Source organism: Arachis hypogaea, chromosome 16 (genome assembly GCF_003086295.3).
Source record: "Arachis hypogaea cultivar Tifrunner chromosome 16, arahy.Tifrunner.gnm2.J5K5, whole genome shotgun sequence".
Lineage (NCBI taxonomy): Eukaryota > Viridiplantae > Streptophyta > Magnoliopsida > Fabales > Fabaceae > Arachis > Arachis hypogaea.
Genome location: NC_092051.1, coordinates 119,495,658 through 119,516,146, shown reverse-complemented (window position 1 = coordinate 119,516,146; position 20,489 = coordinate 119,495,658).

Sequence of the window (20,489 nt, the reverse complement as noted above, 5' to 3'; positions counted from 1 at the left end):
TCACTACGTCCAGCACTCGCGAGTTTGAAGCTCGTCACAGCCATCCCTTCCCAGATCCTACTCGGAATATCACAGACAAGGTTTAGACTTTCCGGACCTCAAGAATGGCCGCCAATAATTCTAGCCTATACCACGAAGATTCTTATCATGAATCAGAAGGCTAAGAGATATGCATTCAAGCTTGTTTTCATGTAGAACGGAAGTGGTTGTCAGGCACGCGTTCATAAGTGAGAATGGTGATGAGCGTCACATAATCATCACATTCATCATATTCTTGTGTGCGAATGAATATCTTAGAGAAGAAATAGGCTTGAATTGAATAGAAAAATAATAGTACTTTGCATTAATTCATGAGGAACAGCAGAGCTCCACACCTTAATTTATGGTATGTAGAAACTCTACCGTTGAAAATACATAAGTGATGAAGGTCCAGACATGGCCGAATGGCCAGCCCCCATAAAGGTCTAAGATAGCATAAAACTAATCAAAGATCGGATTCTTAACATGATAGTAAAAAGTTCTATTTATACTAAACTAGTTACTAGGGTTACAAAAATGAGTAAATGATGCAGAAATTCACTTCCGGTCCCACTTGGTGTGTGCTTGGACGGAGCATCGAAGCTTTCACATGCAGAGGTCTTCCTTGGAGTTAAATGCCAGTTTGTAACCTATTTCTGGCGTTTAACTCTGCTTTGCAACCTGTTTCTGGCGTTTAACTCCAGAATAGGGCAGAAAGTTGGCGTTGAACGCCAGTTTGTGTCATCTAAACTCGAGAAAAGAATAAACTATTATATATTGCTGGAAAGCCCTGGATGTCTACTTTCCAACGCAACTAAGAGCGCACCATTTGGACTTCTGTAGCTCCAGAAAATCCACTTTGAGTGCAGGGAGGTCAGAATCCAACAACATCTGCAGTCCTTCTTCAACCTCTGAATCTGATTTTTGCTCAAGTCCCTCAATTTCAGCCAGAAATTACCTGAAATCACAGAAAAACACACAAACTCATAGTAAAGTCCAAAAATGTGAATTTTATTTAAAAACTAATAAAAATATACTAAAAACTGACTAAATCATACTAAAAACTATGTAAAAATACTGCCAAAAAGCGTATAAATTTTTCGCTCATCAATTTCTCAGAGTCTGAATGGATTGCAAGCTGCATCCAACAGTACTAAAGAAGCATCTTCTGAAGAAGAAGCTTATGATCCTGAGAACCATGCAATGACAGAGGTGAATTACATGGGAGAACCCTATGGAAACACCTATAATCCTTCATGGAGAAATCATCCAAATTTCTCATGGAAGGACCAACAGAAGCCTCAACAAGGCTTCAACAATAATGGTGAAAGAAATAGGTTTAGCAATAGCAAGCCTTTTCCATCATCTTCTCAGCAACAGACAGAGAATTCTGAACAGAGCCATTCTGGCCTGGCAACCATAGTCTCTGATCTATCCAAGATCACACTAAATTTCATGAATGAAACAAGATCCTTCATTAGAAATTTGGAGGCACAGGTGGGTCAGCTGAGTAAGAAGATTACTAAAACTCCTCCCAGTACTCTCCCAAGCAATACAGAAGAAAATCCCAAGAGAGAGGGCAAGGCCATAACCATGACCAACATGGCCGAACCTGGAGAGAGTGAGGAGGACGTGAGTCCCAGTGAGAAAAGCCTCATGGGATGTCCTCTGGACAGAAAGGAGTTTCCCTTTGAGGAACCAAAAGAATCTGAGGCTTACAGAGACCATAGAGATTCCATTGAACTTTCTTCTGCCATTCATGAGCTCTGATGAATATTCTTCCTCTGAAGAGGATGAAGACATCACTGAAGAGCAAGTTGCTAAATATCTAGGAGCAATCATAAAGCTGAATGCCAAGTTATTTGGTACTGAGACTTGGGAGGATGAACACCCCTTGTTCACTAATGAACTGAATGCATTAATGAGGCAGACATTACCTCAGAAGAAACCGGATCCCAAAAAATTTTTCATACCTTATACCATAGGCAACATGACCTTTGAGAATGCTCTATGTGACCTGGGGTCAGGGATAAACCTCATGTCACTCTCTGTAATGGAGAAACTAGGAATCTTTGAGGTACAAGCTGCAAGAATCTCACTAGAGATGGCAGACAAATCAATAAAACAGGCTTATGGACTAGTAGAGGACGTGTTAGTAAAGGTTGAAGGCCTTTACATCCCTGCTGATTTCATAATCCTAGACAATGGGAAGGATGAAGATGAATCTATCATCCTTGGCAGACCCTTCCTAGCCACAGCAAAAGCTGTTATTAATGTTGACAGAGGAGAGTTGGTCCTTTAGTTGAATGAGGACTACCTTGTATTCAAGACTCAAGGTTCTCCTTTTGTAACCATGGAGAGGAAGCATGAAAAGCTTCTCTCAATACAGAGTCAAACAAAATCCCCCACATTCAAACTCTAAGTTTGGTGTTGGGAGGCCACAACCAAACTCTAAGTTTGGTGTTGAGAGGCCCCAACCCTGCTCTGATTATCTGTGAGGCTCCATGAGAGCTCACTGTCAAGCTATTGACATTAAAGAAGCGCTTATTGGGAGACAATCTAATGTTATTTAATTATATCTATTTATTTTCCATTGTTATTTTATGTTTTCTGTAGGTTGATGATCATGTGAAGTCACAAAAATAACTGAAAAATTAAAAACAGAATAATAAACAGCATTAAAAACAACACACCCTGGAGGATAAGCTTACTGGCGTTTAAACGCCAGTAAGAAGCATCAGACTGGCGTTTAACGCCAGAAAGAAGCATCAAGCTGGCGTTAAATGCCAGAAACAGGCTACAGTCTGGCGTTAAACGCCAGAAACAGGCTACAACTTGGCGTTTAACGCCAGAAATAAGCAGCAGTCTGGCGTTAAACGCCAGGATTGTACTCTAAGGGCATTTACACGCCTAAATGGAGTAGGGATGCTAAGTCCTTGACCCCTCAGGATCTGTAGACCCCACAGGATCCCCACCAATCTCAACTCACTCTCTCTCTCTCTCTTCTTCACACCTTTTCATAACACTCTTCCCCAAATACCCTTCACCAATCACCTCCATATCTCTTTCCCAGATACCCTTCACCAATCACCTCATTCACTTTCCCCTAAAACCCCATCTACCTTAAATTCAAAACCCTTTTTCCCTCCCAAACCCAACCCTAATCACAAAACCTAACCCTCCCCCACCCCTATATAAACCCCTCACCACTCCTTCATTTTCACACATTACAACTACTACTTCTACCCCTTGGCCAAACCACATATCTCCCTCCATCTCCTCTATTTTCTTCTTCTTCTACTACTTTCATTCTTCTTTTGCTCGAGGATGAGCAAACATTTTAAGTTTGGTGTGGTAAAAGCATTGCTTTTTATTTTTCCATAACTATTAATGGCACCTAAGGCCAGAGAATCCTCAAGAAAGAGGAAAGGGAAGGCAATTGCTTTTACCTCTGAGTCATGAGAGATGGAGAGATTCATCTCAAAGGTCCATCAAGACCACTTTTATGAAGTTGTGGCCAAGAAAAAGGTGATCCCTGAGGTCCTTTTCAAGCTCAAAAGGAGTGAGTATCCGGAGATCCGACATGAGATTAGAAGAAGAGGATGGGAAGTTCTCTCCAATCTCATTCAATAAGTCGAAATCTTAATGGTTCAAGAGTTCTATGCAAACGCATGGATCACTAGGAACCATGATCAAAGTATGAATCCAAACCCAAAGAATTGGCTTATAATGGTTCGGGAAAAATACTTAGATTTCAGTCCGGAAATTGTAAGGTTGGCGTTCAACTTGCCAATGATGCAAGAAAACACACGCCCCTACACTAGAAGGGTCAACTTTGATCAAAGGTTGGACCAAGTCCTCATGGACATATGTGTGGAAGGAGCTCAATGGAAAATTGACTCAAGAGGCAAGCCGGTTCAATTGAGAAGGCATGACCTTAAGCTTGTGGCTAGAGGATGGTTGGAGTTCATCCAACGCTCTATCATTCCTACTAGCAACCGATCCGAAGTAACTGTGGATCGGGCCATCATGATCCATAGTATCATGATTGGAGAGGAAGTGGAAGTTCATAAGATTATACCTCAAGAACTCTACAAGGTGGCTGACAAGTCCTCCACTTTGGCAAGGTTAGCCTTTTCTCACCTCATTTGTCACCTCTGCAATTCGGATGGGATTGTCATAGAGGGAGACATCCTCATTGAAGAGGACAAGCCCATCACCAAAAAGAGGATGGAGCAAACAAGAGAGCCCACTCATGGACCTCAACAAGAGCATGAGGAAATTCCTCATCATGAAATCCCTGAGATGCCTCAAGGGATGCACTTTCCTCCACAAAACTATTGGGAGCAAATTAACACCTCCCTAGGAGAATTGAGTTCCAACATGGGACAACTAAGGGTGGAGCACCAAGAGCATTCCATCCTCCTCCATGAAATTAGAGAAGATCAAAGAGCTATGAGGGAGGAGCAACAAAGGCAAGGAAGAGACATAGATGAGCTCAAGAGCACCATTGGTTCTTCAAGAGGAAGAAGACGCCACCCTCACTAAGGTGGATCCGTTCCTTAATCTCCTTGTCTATTTATTTATTTTTCTATTTTTCGTTTACTATACTTTATGTTTATTTATGTTTGTGTCTTTATTACATAATCATTAGTGTTTAAGTGTCCATGTCTTAAAGCTATGAATGTCCTATGAATCCATCACCTTTCTTAAATGAAAAATGTTTTTAATCACAAAAGAACAAGAAGTACATGATTTTGAATTCATCCTTGAAATTAGTTTAATTATTTTGATGTGGTGACAATACTTTTTATTTTCTGAATGAATGCTTGAACAATGCATATTTTTGAATTTGTTGTTTATGAATGTTAAAATTGTTGGCTCTTGAAAGAATAATAAAAAAGGAGAAATGTTATTGATAATCTGAAAAATCATAAAATTGATTCTTGAAGCAAGAAAAAGCAGTGAAGAACAAAGCTTGCGAAAAAAAATGGTGAAAATAAAAGAAAAAAAAAAGAAGAAAGAAAAAGAAAAAGCAAGCAGAAAAAGCCAAGAGCTCCTTAAACCGAAAGGCAAGAGCAAAAAGCCAGTAACCCTTTAAACTAAAAGGCAAGGGTAAAAAGAATCCAAGGCTTTGAGCATTAATGGATAGGAGGGCCCAAAGGGATAAAATCCTGGCCTAAGTGGCTGAACTAAGCTGTCCCTAACCATGTGCTTGTGGCGTGAAGGTGTCAAGTGAAAAGCTTGAGACTGAGCGGTTAAAGTCGTGATCCAAAGCAAAAAGAGTGTGCTTAAGAATCCTGGACACCTCTAATTGGGGACTCTAGCAAAGCTGAGTCACAATCTGAAAAGGTTCACCCAGTTATGTGTCTGTGGCATTTATGTATCCGGTGGTAATACTGAAAAACAAAGTGCTTAGGGCCACGGCCAAGACTCATAAAGTAGCTGTGTTCAAGAATCAATATACTGAACTAGGAGAATCAATAACACTATCTACATTCTGAGTTCCTATAGATGCCAATCATTCTGAACTTCAAAGGATAAAGTGAGATGCCAAAACTGTTCAGAGGCAAAAAGTTACTAGTCCCGCTTATCTAATTGGAGCTAAGTTTCATTGATACTTTGGAATTTATAGTATATTCTCTTCTTTTTATCCTATTTGATTTTCAGTTGCTTGGGGACAAGCAATAATTTAAGTTTGGTGTTGTGATGAGCGGATAATTTATACGCTTTTTGGCATTGTTTTTAGGTAGTTTTTAGTATATTTTAGTTACTTTTTATTATATTTTTATTAGTTTTTATTCAAAAATCACATTTATGGACTTTACTATGAGTTTGTGTGTTTTTCTGTGATTTCAGGTATTTTCTGGCTGAAATTGAGGGACCTGAGCAAAAATCTGATTCAGAGGCTGAAAAAAGACTGCAGATGTTGTTGGATTCTGACCTCCCTGCACTCAAAGTGGATTTTCGGGAGCTACAGAAGACCAATTGGCGCGCTCTTAATTGCGTTAAAAAGTAGACATCCAGGGTTTTTCAGCAATATATAATAGTCCATACTTTGCCCGAGTTTTGACGACGCAAACTGGCGTTTAAACGCCAACTTCCTACCCTATTCTGGTGTTAAACGCCAGAAACAAGTTACAAACCAGAGTTAAACGTCACAAACAGGCTGCAACCTGGCGTTCAACTCCAAGAGAAGTCTCTACACGTGTAAAACTCAATGCTCAGCCCAAGCACACACCAAGTGGGCCCCGAAAATGGATTTCTGCATCATTTACCTATCTCTGTAAACCCTAGTAAGTAGTTTCGTATAAATAGGACTTTTTACTATTGTATTCGAGGTCTTGGTCATTCTGGTTCCCCCTCTGGGGCCGAAGCCAATGAACACTATTTTCACTTATGTATTTTCAACGGTGGAGTTTCTACACCCCATAGATTAAGGTGTGGAGCTCTGCTGTTCCTCATGAACTAATGCAAAGTACTATTATTTTTCTATTCAATTCAAGCTTATTCTTATTCCAAGATATTCACTCGCACTTCAACCTGATGAATGTGATGATCCGTGACACTTATCATCATTCTCACCTATGAATGCGTGCCTGACAACCACTTCCGTTCTATTTGTAATAACTTGAGTGTGTTTCTCTTAGCCTCCATTCCGAAATATCGGAGTCTTCGTGGTATAAGCTAGAATTAATAGGCAGCATTCTTGAGATCCAGAAAGTCTAAACTTTGTCTGTGGTATTCTGAGTAGGATCTGGGATGGGATGACTGTGACGAGTTTCAAACTCGCGAGTGTTGGGCGTAGTGACAGACGCAAAAGGATCAATGGATCCTATTCCAACATGAGTGAGAACTAACAGATGATTAGCCGTGCGGTGACAGCACATTTGGACCATTTTCACTGAGAGGACAGATGGTAGCCATTGACAATATTCTTTTAGAATTAATATTTTAAATGACTAAAATATCTTTTAATATTAAATTTATTTAACTTAAATTAAAAATTTATTTAATTAAAAGACAAGAATATTCTTTTAGTATTAATGTTATTTAAATGTATTAAAACAAAAATACCAAAATACTATTTATTTTGGGTAAACATATTAAAAAGGACAAAAAAAACTCTATACCATTAGTTACTTAGAAATATTTATGAATTTAACTTTAATTTTAAGAATTTAAATTTATATATATACTATATAACGTAAAATAAATACCTCATATAAGAGAATGAATTTAGTTATTCTTCTTCTTTCAAATTTTAAAAATAAATTATCTTAAGTATTTTGTATCTTAATTTTAATTATTTATATTTTGGTCATCCTATTACACTAAAAATTCATTTTTATTATAATATACATACTAAAGCATACTTATTTTTTTATTTTTTTGCATGTTCTGTATCTTCTTGTTTAAACATTAATTCATAAAAATAAATATAAATATATAATTAAAAATTTATTATTTAAATATTATAAAGAGAATATTATTTACAAAAATAAAACTATTCTTAAAATTATTATTGAAATTTAAATAAAAAATAAATGTGATTTAAGTAATTTATATGCATAATTTAATTAAATAAACTTAATTCTCTAATATTTTTTAAAGAGGACAAGATATAAGATTGAGACAAAAATATTTTTTTAAAACGAAATATAAGAATTACCACTAACTTCATTGCAAAAAATAAATAAAAACTCTAAAATGTACAAAATATTTTTTTTAGAGTTTAAACCTGATCTGACTTAATTACCTTATATATTAAAAAATAAAAATATACAATTTATATAATTTTTACTTAACCTTAATCAAACTCCAACCATTATTTATCTATTTATTTATTCTTATTTTTTTCGTTGCAAAAGTTTTTTTCTTTTGTTTTTTAGAAATCTAATTCTAATTCGGTATTCAAATCAATGTAATCTGAAAGATCAGTCCAGGTTTAGTCACAAAAATATATTTACCCAATTCATCTTAAATTAATCAAATTTAATCGGTTCAGCTCTCAATTTCTTCCAAACCCAACTCAAACCAATCTGATTACACCCTAACTTCATAGATTAAACATTAGAAGCAACAATTATAGTTACGAATCTGACGATAATGTAACAATAATGTAACACTATTCTGCTTCTTGATTTGCGACTACTTACTTAAAATTATTTTTAAATTTAGTTTTAACTATAAAAATCTAAAATTATATTCCACTAATAACCTAAAATAAATATCTCCAATAGAATCTTAAAAAAATCTTATGCAGTATCTTAATTAATACATTTAAATTTGTTTTCAATATCTTTTTTTCATTTAAAGTACGTTTTGACAAATTAATTTGAAATAATACTTTACAAAAAACTGTTAATTTTATTCCTAATATATATTTATATATATCCTAATTAAATGTTATATTATAATGTAGTTAATTTCTAAAATCATGATGTTATAGATGAACAAAAGAAGGTAGTATATAATACAAGTTTTATAAAATAAATTATAATTTTAAATAAATAATTAAAATAAATAAAATTATTGATTAATTATAGTTTATAAACTAATTTAATAATTTTAATAATTTATATACCAATAGAACATGTTAAATTCTCAATAATAAGTTACCCAAAAAAATCCTCAATAGTAATTATAATGGCCATTTATTGGAAATATATTTGGGTGAATTAATTGTAATAATTAAAAAAGAGACCAAATATGTTAAAATTAATAATAAAGAATTATATTAATAAATTTTATTTAAAAAGAAAGATAATTTTGTTTTTTTATTAAATGACAATGTTATCTTTTAATATAATATTTCTCTCTCATCTATCATATTTTTTTTTAAAGATAGATATTATTTTATTATTATAAAATAATAATGTTTCTATAAGGAAGTACAAAAGAAGTTGAGAATTCTCTATTATAACCAAATGTGATTGGAAGACAAATAGTTTAAGAAAGAGTAAAGTAAGAATAAAGAAAAATTATTAGCATTTATCAGGGCTATTGAGTTTACGCACTAGACTGCTGGCTTCTTACACTATTTCCGGCGCTGAGTTTATTAGCTTCTCAAAGACACACGTATTCCTGGCTTTTCAAGTGCTCCAACACAGCGTCGCGATGAAGTGGATCTTTTGTCTACCTTCCATTTGAACCGTTGCCTAAGATAAGGCTCGTTGCCACCAATTGATGAAGGTCTCCTCTTCTCTCTGCCATAAGTCAGGGGTTATTAAGCTTAGACTCCAAATTATTGAAGATAGAGGGCATTGGAACTAGGCATGAGAAATTGTTGATTCATCTTTCAGCATGCATCTTGGGCAAGTGGCGGGGGTGAATGCAAACCGGCTATGGATTTGTTGCAAAACCGGAAGCTTTTCATAAAGACTCTTCCATAAAAAAATCTTAATTTTATGAGGTAATTTCAATTCCCAAATGCTATTCCATACTCTGTTGTACTGTATGTTCTGAGGCATCAATGAAGTAGGAGAATGAAAGAACCCATAAGCAACTTTGTATCCTGACCCAACTTTGTATATACCAAATTTTGTCCAGCACCAATTAACTTCATCCTCCTCCTCTGTTGGTTTGATGGAAAAAATTTTATTACATATATCAACTGGAAAAATTGACTCAATCAGGTTTCTGTTCTAACTTCTATCAGGATTTAGTAGCGCACAAACATAATACACTTACAGATTCGGTGAAATTGTGACTGCAGCTTGAGGGACATTAAAGGGCAATGGTGGTGGGAGCCAGGGATCATGGAAGATGCGGACATTAGCACCAGAGCCTATTTTCTATAACAAGCCTTTCTCAATCACCTTGCGGCCTTCAAGAACACTTTTCTAGCCCCACAACGGTATGCTTCCTATCTCTGCATGTAAGAAATCTGTATATCTGAAATATTTACCTTTGAACATTCTTGACAGTATAAAATTAGGGTATTTCATTAGACGCCAACATTGCTTGCCCAATAAGGCTAAATTTTGTGCCCTTAGATCTTTGATCCCCAACCCTCCATCTTTCTTCGGTCTCGTCATTGTGTCCCATTTAATCCAAACCATCCTTCGTTTTGTGCCTTTTTTACCCCACCAAAATTGCGAGAGCATGCTATGAATCTCAGTTAACAGCGTGTCCGGGAGCTTGAAACAAGAGAGTGTGTAAATAGGAATCGCTTCCCCCACCGCTCTCAATAGCGCGTGCGTGCCACCTGAGGATAATAAACTTCTTTTCCAACCCATAATCCTCTTCTGAACTTTATCCTTGATAGCTCCAAAGGTTGTTTTCTTTGATTTCTGAACTATGGAGGGCAGCCCCAAGTATTTGTCTTGGGCTCTGATATGTTCAATATTTAGTGTCTGCACAATTGCTAGTCTTGTGTTCTGAGGTGTGTTGTGACTGAAAAAAATGGCCAACTTGTTCAAATTGACTTTTTATCCACGGAAGCCCTCGTAGATCTCTAACAATTCCAAAATGCTTTGGCTTGTATTAGGTGAGCCCTTGCAAAAAAGGATTGAATCATTAGCAAACAAAAGGTGATTAACTGTTTGGCATCTCCGATTAACTTGAACTCCTTGAATTAATCTATTTTGCTCTGCCTTGTGTAGTAAGAAGGAAAGCCCTTCCGCACAAAAAAGAAATAGATATGGAGATAGGGGGTCACCCTGTTGGATGCCCCTATTTGGTCTAAAGTAGCCAAAAGGTTGCCCTTCCACAACAATAGAGTAAGAAACAGTCGTTACCAACTCCTTAGTCCAGTTAATCCATTTAGCATCAAAGCCCAGTTTTTCCATGATGTACCATAAGAAGTGCCATTCAACCCTATCATAAGCCTTGCTCATATCTAGTTTAATAGCCATCTCATGATCTGCTCCACTTTTCTTATTTTTCAAATAGTGCATACATTCGTGGGCAATTAGAATATTATTTGAAATGAGTGTACCTTTGAGAAAAGCACTCTGATTTGGGGTTATGATTTTATTCACAATACCTTGTAGTCAGTGCACCATAACTTTAGAAATAATTTTATACATAACTGAGGACAAACTAATTGGTCGTACCTGAGTCATGTCACTGGCATCTGTCACCTTTAGAATCAAACAAATTTGAGTATAGTTGAAGCTTTTTAGAATTCTGCCACTGTGAAAGAAACTTCGCACTTCCTTAAAAACGTCACCTCCAACTATATCCCAGAAAAAATGAAAAAACTTAGCTGTAAATCCGTCATCACCAGGAACACTCTGAGCATGAACACTAAATGTAGCACTTTTGACCTCGTCCATAGTTACCGGCCTTTGGAGCCTACGGTTCATAGAAGCTGTAACCTTTGAGTAATCTATCATATTTTACTTTTTTAAAATTAAGTTCTTAAATTCACAATTTTACTACCTATTAACCTTTTTATTATATCTGTAATCCATGAATTTAGACCCAATTCATTTTATCCTATTATCATGGATTAGATGAACTTTTTAGCTTATTTATAATCTCTTCCTTAGTTTTGTGTGTTTTATTTATTTGGAATAGTCTTTCACTTAAATCAAATACATAAAAGATGAATAAATATAAAAAATTAACTTTTTATTAGCTAACGTTAATTATTTTTTTTATAATAAATTTATTATTTTAACTCTTATTTTTTTAAAAGATTTAGGATTTTAAAAAATAAAATTTAAAATTTAAAAATATAAATTAAAAAAATTTATTCCTGATTAAATTTGATGAAAGATTAATAAAATTCCATAAGTTTTTTCATCTAGAAAACTCATTTGTCATTAACAACTACGTACATAGACTAGCTCCGCAATTAATGACATTTTATATTGATGGAATTAATTCATTCAAAATCAATTGTAGCTCTTTTATTTTAGTTTACGATATTTTTTTAATTTAATAGGTTAAGAATGAATCTATTACGAATTAAAATTTTATTTAAAGATTTATCGTTGGTCAATAAATAATTATTACATACACAGAACAGAATTTAAACTCCTGATATTTGTTTAAACAAACAAATAAGTTAAGGACTAGATTAATCCAAATTAATTTAAAATCAATTATAACTATATATGTGACTACGGACTCTTTTGATATCCTAAAGATAGGTTTTGCAAAATTAGGTGGGGCCATTGACCATAAAAGTCGAAAAAAAGCTCAGTTACAATGAAAAAGAATAATAACATTAAGAGATAGTATGAATCATCTTATTATAAATTTTTTTGTCCTTGTTCTCAAATAAATTTTATTAGGTCTTTTATAATAATTTTAGTTTTTTTTTTACCAAAGATATGAAGATTCGAACCCGCAACCTCTTAGATGAGTATGGGGAGTTTATGCCATTTGAACTATTACTCATTTGAGTTTATAATAATTTTAGTTTAATTGGTCCTTTTCAATAATAAATATGTGATAATGATCTTTTATGCTAATTTTTCCAATATATTTTAAAAGTTATAATTAATGTGTTTGTACTTTGTAATTTTATAAAAAAAATATATTAATTACTTAATGATCTTATTAATATACATATATAGTTAAGCCAAATTAATATATGGTGTTTTTTTTTCTAAAGTTTAATAGAATTTTAAAACTCCAAACACTTAAACCTTAATAAAATTATTCTAACCAATTATATATATTAGAGTACATAAAGAGTACTTAAAAAAGTATCTAATTAATAAAATAAAATAAAATACTAATTAAATTTATATAGTTATATATGCTAACTTATAATATTATTATATAGCCTCAATTCAATTATATAATAATGAATTTATCTTCCATACCTTCTTTCTTCTTTAATAGAAGGATCTTCCAATATAATGTAGAGATTTTACCGCGCTTTGGCATGCACTCTCGTATAAAAATAGTATGAAGTCGGAGAATAAATTAAATAATTCTCAGGTATTGACAACGAAAAGTAAAAGTATGAAACTCATATACAATATACAATGGGAAAGTAATAGGTTATATGCAAAATGTTTGGCGGGTATGTATCAATTATAGAAGGTTGAATGCCGCTGCAAGGAAGGATCACCATTCTTTACTATTTATTGACTAGATATTGGATCTACTAACGGGTAAATCTCATTATTGTTTTTTTGATGATTTCATTGGTTACTTCCGGATTCACATTTGCTCCTGAAGATTAGGAAAAGACCATATTCACTTGTCTCTTTGGCACATTTGTTTATAAAAGGATGTTATTTGGGCTATGCAATGTACCTGTTACTTTTCAGCGGTGCATGACCAGTGTCTTTTTCGATCTGATGGAGAGTTATCTTTTTCGATCTGATGGAGAGTTGTTTGAAAGTTTTTATTGATGACTTCAGTGTATATGGAACTTCATTTGATAGTTGCTTAGAGAACTTAGCCAAAGACTTAGCTAGATTTGTTGACACTATTTGTGCAATCAATTATGAATCTTTATTTTATTATCTAGTGCATATAAGTTATTTTTATTTTTTTTATAGGAGTACATTCATTACATCGTAATTTTAATAATTAATATAAATTTTAAAAAATTGAATAAATTTATATTTATTTCAATTACATTTAAAAATAAATCATATGTATTCCTATAATTAAGAAATAAATTTAATTTCTTTTAAAATAAATAATTTTTGAATCATCTAATTTATAAAATATTATATTTTTTATTTATCCTAAAAATTAAAAAATTAAATCTAATATTTGTATCTTTTATTAACAAAATTAAAATAAAATATAAAAATAAATTCTAAACAAAAATAAAATACAAAATTTTAAATCTCAAAATATAAAATAATTATATGATAAAAATTACTTAAATATCATTTTTGTGAAGTACTCCGTAAACAAATATAAATAAATGAATATAGATATAAAATAAGTTTTTTTTTTTTCACTAAATCTTTCCAAACATCAATGGTTGATTTGTCTAGATTTATTATTTTTTTTTTCAGAATTTTCATAACTTTAAATTTTTTAATTCTTAGTCCTCGTTAGTCGAATTGAGCATGTAAGAGTCTCATGTCTCATTAATAATTTGTGAATGTAGTTCTTGCCTTCATATTCGTATCAAAATCTCACCATACTCATGTTTTATGCACTTAATTTGAAAATTAAACTAATACTAATATTTTTTTATTAATAGAATTAAAATAAAATATAAAAATAAATTCTAAATAAAAATAAAAATATAAAATTTTAAATTTTAAAATATAAAATAATTATAAAATAAAAAATTAATTAAACATAATTTTTATAACGTACTCCGTGAACATAAATAGATGAATATAGATACAAAATACGTGCATTTTTTTCTAAATCTTTTTGAAACCTCAATTGTTGATTTGCCTAGATCCACTATCTTACCATTTCTCATGTGTTTTTTTTAGAGTTTTCATAACTTCAAATTTTCGAATTCTTTAATAGTAATTAAATGTTTGATTCTCGTTGTAATCCTATCAGTCTCCTATTTACAAAATATAATTTTTATAATCTCCTTTAACTGACACGTAATTTTTTATTGGATTTGTTTCGCTTAATTTTTGATAATTTTGGGTGTCGAATTAAACTTGTATCAAAATTTTAATTTGGAAAATAGATATAACTCTTCATAAAAAAAATGAGCTCAATCTAAGAATGATTTAATATTTTGTGTTGAAATTGAATTGTGTATAAAATGTATAATAAATTATAACATAACAAGATGAAAATATAATGGTTAAATAAGAACTGTAAATAATAATGAAAATAAAATTCAAGTTAAAAGAAATTAAAATATGAAAAAGAAGAACAAAAAATAATAAATGTTGGAAAGGAAGAAAGGAAACAATAAAATGAAAATGAAAATGGACCCCAGATATTTACATGCATTTGCACTTTGTGATTTTATGTTGAGTCAGTGTAACTGAAAATTTTTTTAGAGTTTTAGTATAATAATGAAGTGTTCATATTCTAGTCCCTCACATCTTCCAAGATTTTTTTATTTATAGAGTATAAAGATGGCAAAATATTTTTCTCTTAACATGATCTAACTTCTTTTTTTTCAAATTTTCACAATCCACGACTTAACATTGATTGTGAAGGACCTTGCTCTTAAAGATAAATGTCCCACACCTTTTTCTTTTATCTTGGTCTTCAAACCCCACGTTATGTATAATGTTTTCAGATAAAATCATGTGTGATTATAAAATTTTGACCTAGATCATTCTCAACTTGACTCTTCTTATAGTCCATATTCTACTCCATTCTCGTTGAGTTTTTAGTCAGTAAAAATTTTGTATTAATAAATTGTCCTTTAAAATTTATTTTTTTCGAAAATAAAATAATAAATTTTATAACCCGTGCCTCATATGTAATTTTTTTTATTTTTAAATTTGAAAAGACACTTATATTGTGGTCACGTGTGTTCTGTCATGAGGAGATTAGATTAGCAAAAAATTGTAATTAATATCACTGATGTTATTGAGTTAAGAACGGGCTTGATTTTGTTGGCCTTTTTTTCCTTTACGTTTCTTAGGTTAGATAAAGGACCTTAGACAAAAAGACCTCCATTGTCATGATAGTGGACATTAACACAAAAAGACAGTTATACACCCAAAAGAAGTACACAAAAGAAAAGTTATAGAACATGACAAAAAAAAAAAAGTTGAATATTGAAAATAATATGCACTTCCACCATTAGATTTGGATTGTTAGTCACCTCGTATCTTGTATCGTATACACCTAATTCAAGAAAAACAAAAAAGAGAAAAAGATAAATAAGTGGATAAAAAAATAAAATTTATTAATTTAAAAAAAATATTTAATTTTAATAAGAGACTGTTATATAATATATTTTAGTTATTAATTAGTAATATAATATAATTATATTTTAATTTTAATATTTTATTTTAATTTTAATTTAATTTCAAAATATAATTAAAGAATGTGATGTTATATATTTTAATTGGATGAAAGAACGAGAGAAACAGAAAAAAGAAGATAGAGAAGGAGAAAAATTTTTAATTCTAAAAAGAAAGATTTCATTTCAATTGTAATGAGAGAATGACATGTGATACATTTTAATTGTAAAATTAGTAAGATATAATAAAATTAGTCTATGTATCTATGCGATATACAAAATATATTTATTTTTTATTTATATCTAAGGTTTATTGAACGAAAAAATATTATTCCATATGTTTAAGCGCATATATAAACCCTAAATCACACTCCCTCACATTCTAAAAGATTCATTACACCATTATGTACTGCTCAAAACGGTAAAAACGTTCCACAAATCCAGATCCAGCATGAGCGCCATAAAAAAAAAAAAAAAAAAAACCATTACCTCCCCAATTGATGTATACTGTGGATGCCAATATTGGCTTAAAAGGAGTAATGATCAACTTTGATGAATTTAAATTGTTTTCAATAATTATCAAAAACAAAAAAATATGCTTTCAATGCTGCAACTTTTTTTTGTCACGTTCTATAACTTTTCTTTTGTCTATTATTTTTATGTATAACTTTCTTTTTGTTTTAATGTCCAGTATCATGGCAATGGAGGCTTTTTTGTCTAAGGCCCTTTATCTATACCTAAGAAACGTAAAAGAAAAAAAGGGCCAACAAAGTCAAGCGCGTTCTTAACTCAATAACATCAGTGATATTAATTACAATTTTCTGCTAACCTAATCTCCTCATGACAGAACACACGTGACCACAATAGAAGACAGCATCTGCACTTCTTGCCAGCTACCAGAACTTATTTATCTCTAGAGACAGTTGTCATATTTAAAATCTACCATCGCACTTCTACATATATACAAGGCGCCAGTCATTCTACATCGGAGAATTGGCCATAAAGAAATAGAATTAGTGAGAGTTTTAAACAATAAAAATGAGAGAAAGTATAAGAGAACAACACATATATTAAATGAGAAAGTATAAGGAGCAATAAATTTAGTATACAATGTATACTATAGGAGCAAAAAAAAAAAAAAAAAAATTCAAATGATAATTAAGTTAATTAATTTTTAATAATTTCCAATTTCGATTTAAAAAAATAAGGATTTGCAACAGCGGTAGTTACGTATACAGCAAACTCCCTTTCTACGCATGTGATGTGACTTCTTCAAGAACGCTCTTCTCGCCTAGTCTCTTCCGTTCTCACCGGTTCGTCGCTGCCAGCAATATTAGCCGCCGCTGTTTAGAGCACTGGCCGACGCCGCCCTGTGCACCGCGAACGTCCGAACAGCACCGTCACGCACTTTGCGTCATTCGCGCAGCCTCCAACGCACCGGCCGTGCAGCCGGCGGGTTTCACCATTCCAGCATCTTCATCCGCGACAGACGAGGGGACAGACGAGGCAGTCGTTTCATCCGTGCATCACTCCGTGCTATACATATTCACAATCAACGAAGATACAAAATCATTGGCAGAGATGGCAAAAAATTTGTTGGTCCATGGCTTTGATTGCTATATATCCACAATTAATCAAGATACAGAATCTTTAGCTCTTTTTTCTCTGTTCTTTAACACTTCTGATTTAATTCTGCTCTCTTTCACAATCTAGTCACCGTCGACTCTCTCCATCCCATAAATGTGCTGGATGTTCAATTCACTAGCTATGTAGATGGTTATTTTAATTCTTAATCGCATGATTATTTTGTTCGTTTCAGTTTAAATATATACAATTAACAAATATTGGATGGTCATTTCACTACGTAGCCGGATGATTATTTTAATAACTACGTGGATGGTTGTTTGATGACGATCTCACGACGGTGACGGTGACGGGAAGGGGGCTACAGGAGTGGCTGCTGGTTGGGGAGGAAGAGTGATTTGAGGGTGAAAACTGTTTATAATTTAGGGTTTGGATGGTTATTTCTGAAATAACTAAATGGAGGTTTTTGGATTTAGGGTCATTTGTAGAATGGTTTTTTTTTATCCCTATTAGGCTAAATAACCAGCCCATTGTACACATTGTGTCGAACCGGTTAATTAATGACTAATTAACCCATAAATTAAAGTTTATTCTAGAAAACGAGAAATGAGATTTTCATGGTTTAATATGATAGAGAAAATTAAGACGAGAATTTCAACACTTAAAGAATTTGGCCCAAGATTGGGCCAAACGGGCCAGTATTGGGCCCTTGGCCCAACCCAAACCCATTAGAACAAAAGAGCACAACTCTTCCTCCCCTTCCTCAAAGCCAAACACGCTGAAACATGCAAGGAAAGGGGGAAGAACACTCTTCCAAAGTTCTAACCCTTACTTGTCGCTATATCTTTTGATCCGGAGCTCCGATTGCCGCACCATTTACGGTCATGCGACCACGTCGCCGAGCTCTACAAAGCCCATAACTTTGTTTCTGAGGTAAACCACGTTCTCATCTCAGATCTTCCAGCCTTGATTTTCAAAATTTATGGGTAAAAATATTGAGATTTGTGAGTTTTTAATATTATAGGATCCAACTAGCTTGATGGAGAGGCTTAATCTTGTCTCCTTAATTCTTGGGTGTGGTAAGATTCTCAACCCTAGTGGAATTTATTAGTTTATGATGTTTAGGTATTAAGTGGCTATGTTTGAATGTGATATTGTGGTCTAGGTAGTGTATATATGTATGTTGGAGTTTGATTGAAGTCTTGTAAAGCTTGGAAAGGAGATTTTTGTGCTGAAAAATCTGGTTGAAGGGTGTTGTAGCTTTGAGAGCCTGTGAAATAGTAATATTTGAAGTGTTCCGGGTTGAGCGGAGAATCGGCCAAGGTATGGTTTCGATTTTCTGTATCTAAAATGTAATGTGGTGTGAAAACTTAGGCTAGAAACCCTAAGATAGGATTTGAATTATTGATGTTGTTGATTGGTTGAGATGAATTGTGTTGTTATGTATGTGATTAGTAGATTTTGGATGTTTTGATGGTATGATGTATGAGAGATATGCATGTTTTTATATATGCTTAATAATTGGTTGAGATTGAATTGTAGGTGAAACCATATTACTGGTGCAGATGATATTGATTGTATGTATTGATGGTTGATGGAATTGGTATTGTTGGAACTTGGGATGGGAAAAGATATATGATATGATATTTTGTTTGAAATTGAGTTATTTGATTGAGATTGGTCAAAATAGTGGATTGGTGGATTGTGAATTTAATAAGAATGTTAAAAATAGGAGTTGAGGATGCTTGAGATTGATTTTGGTAGGTATTGGTTAGGTTTAAAAGAATTTGGAAGTGTATGTTTTGAAAATTGGAAGCTTGTGAACTGTTGTAAAAATGATTTTTTTTATGAACTTCATCGGATCATATCTTGAGCTACCGTTTTTGAAATTTAATTCATTTTATATCAAATGAAAGATAATTTAACAAGCTTTAAAATGGTTTGAATTTTGTGGGAATCTAAATTCTGTAGAAAGAGATATGATCGTTGAAAGTTGGTGCCTGAAATCTGAATTTTGTGAATGCTGCAGAATTTGTGATTTCTGGTTTGTGTCCGCACACACAGCCTTGTGCGCACGCACACCATATGGATTTTTGAAATTGTGCGCAGGCACAGCCTTGTGCGCATGCACACACGGGGACATGGCTACTGCTGGGAGCGTTAGCACGCTCTGTGCGCACACACAACCAACGAAGTCTTGCAAGCTAAGCTCGCGCACAGCCTTGTGTGCACGCACACCTTGGTAGGTGTATTCTGTTGAGGGCATTCGCAAGTCCTGTGCGTGCACTCAACAATGAAAAGTTTGCTTTCTGTGCGTACGCACAACCTTGTGCGCACGCACACTTTCTGAAAATACTTCTAGGCGTGCGCACGCATACCCTTGTGCGTATGCACACTGCCCTGTTTTCTTATAAAAATCTTGTTTTTAAATGTTTCACCTTCCCGGTAAGCTTGTAATCTTCTGTGACCCTGTTTCCAGCAAGTATAATAAGCCCCCATTTTCATCCTTTAAGTCCTAAATCAATATAGAATGCCTAGTAATTAAGAAGAAGCTAGGGAAGGGGGGTAACTTGTGGATGAAGAAAAAGGAAATATTGAGGTATTATGACCAATGATGATTGTATGAGTTGTTGAGGAGGATGGTGGGAGTGCTGTGTATGATATGAGTCGAATAGCTGTATGTGATGATGGCTATGGCTGATTATGAATTACGATTTTAAGCCGGATGGCTGAGATAAATATTGAATTATGGTTGAGAATGAATACATAGATATGCTGATTAATTGATATTGTGATTGTTGCACTCCACCTATCTGAGATACGAGTTTCCTTGGGTGAAAGTAGTGGCTAGCCACCAGGTGCTCCAGGTTGAGACTCGATACTCTACTAACCCTATGTCGTAAGTGTGGCCGGACACTATGAAAGTTCCGGATGAGTTCGACCCCGTGGATAAACACCAGTGAGGGTGTTGTATGTGAATTATGATTATGTTTGTGAATAACTCGAGTTGGAAATGTGTGACAGAGGGACAGTCCAATGGTTAGCTACCAGGACTTAT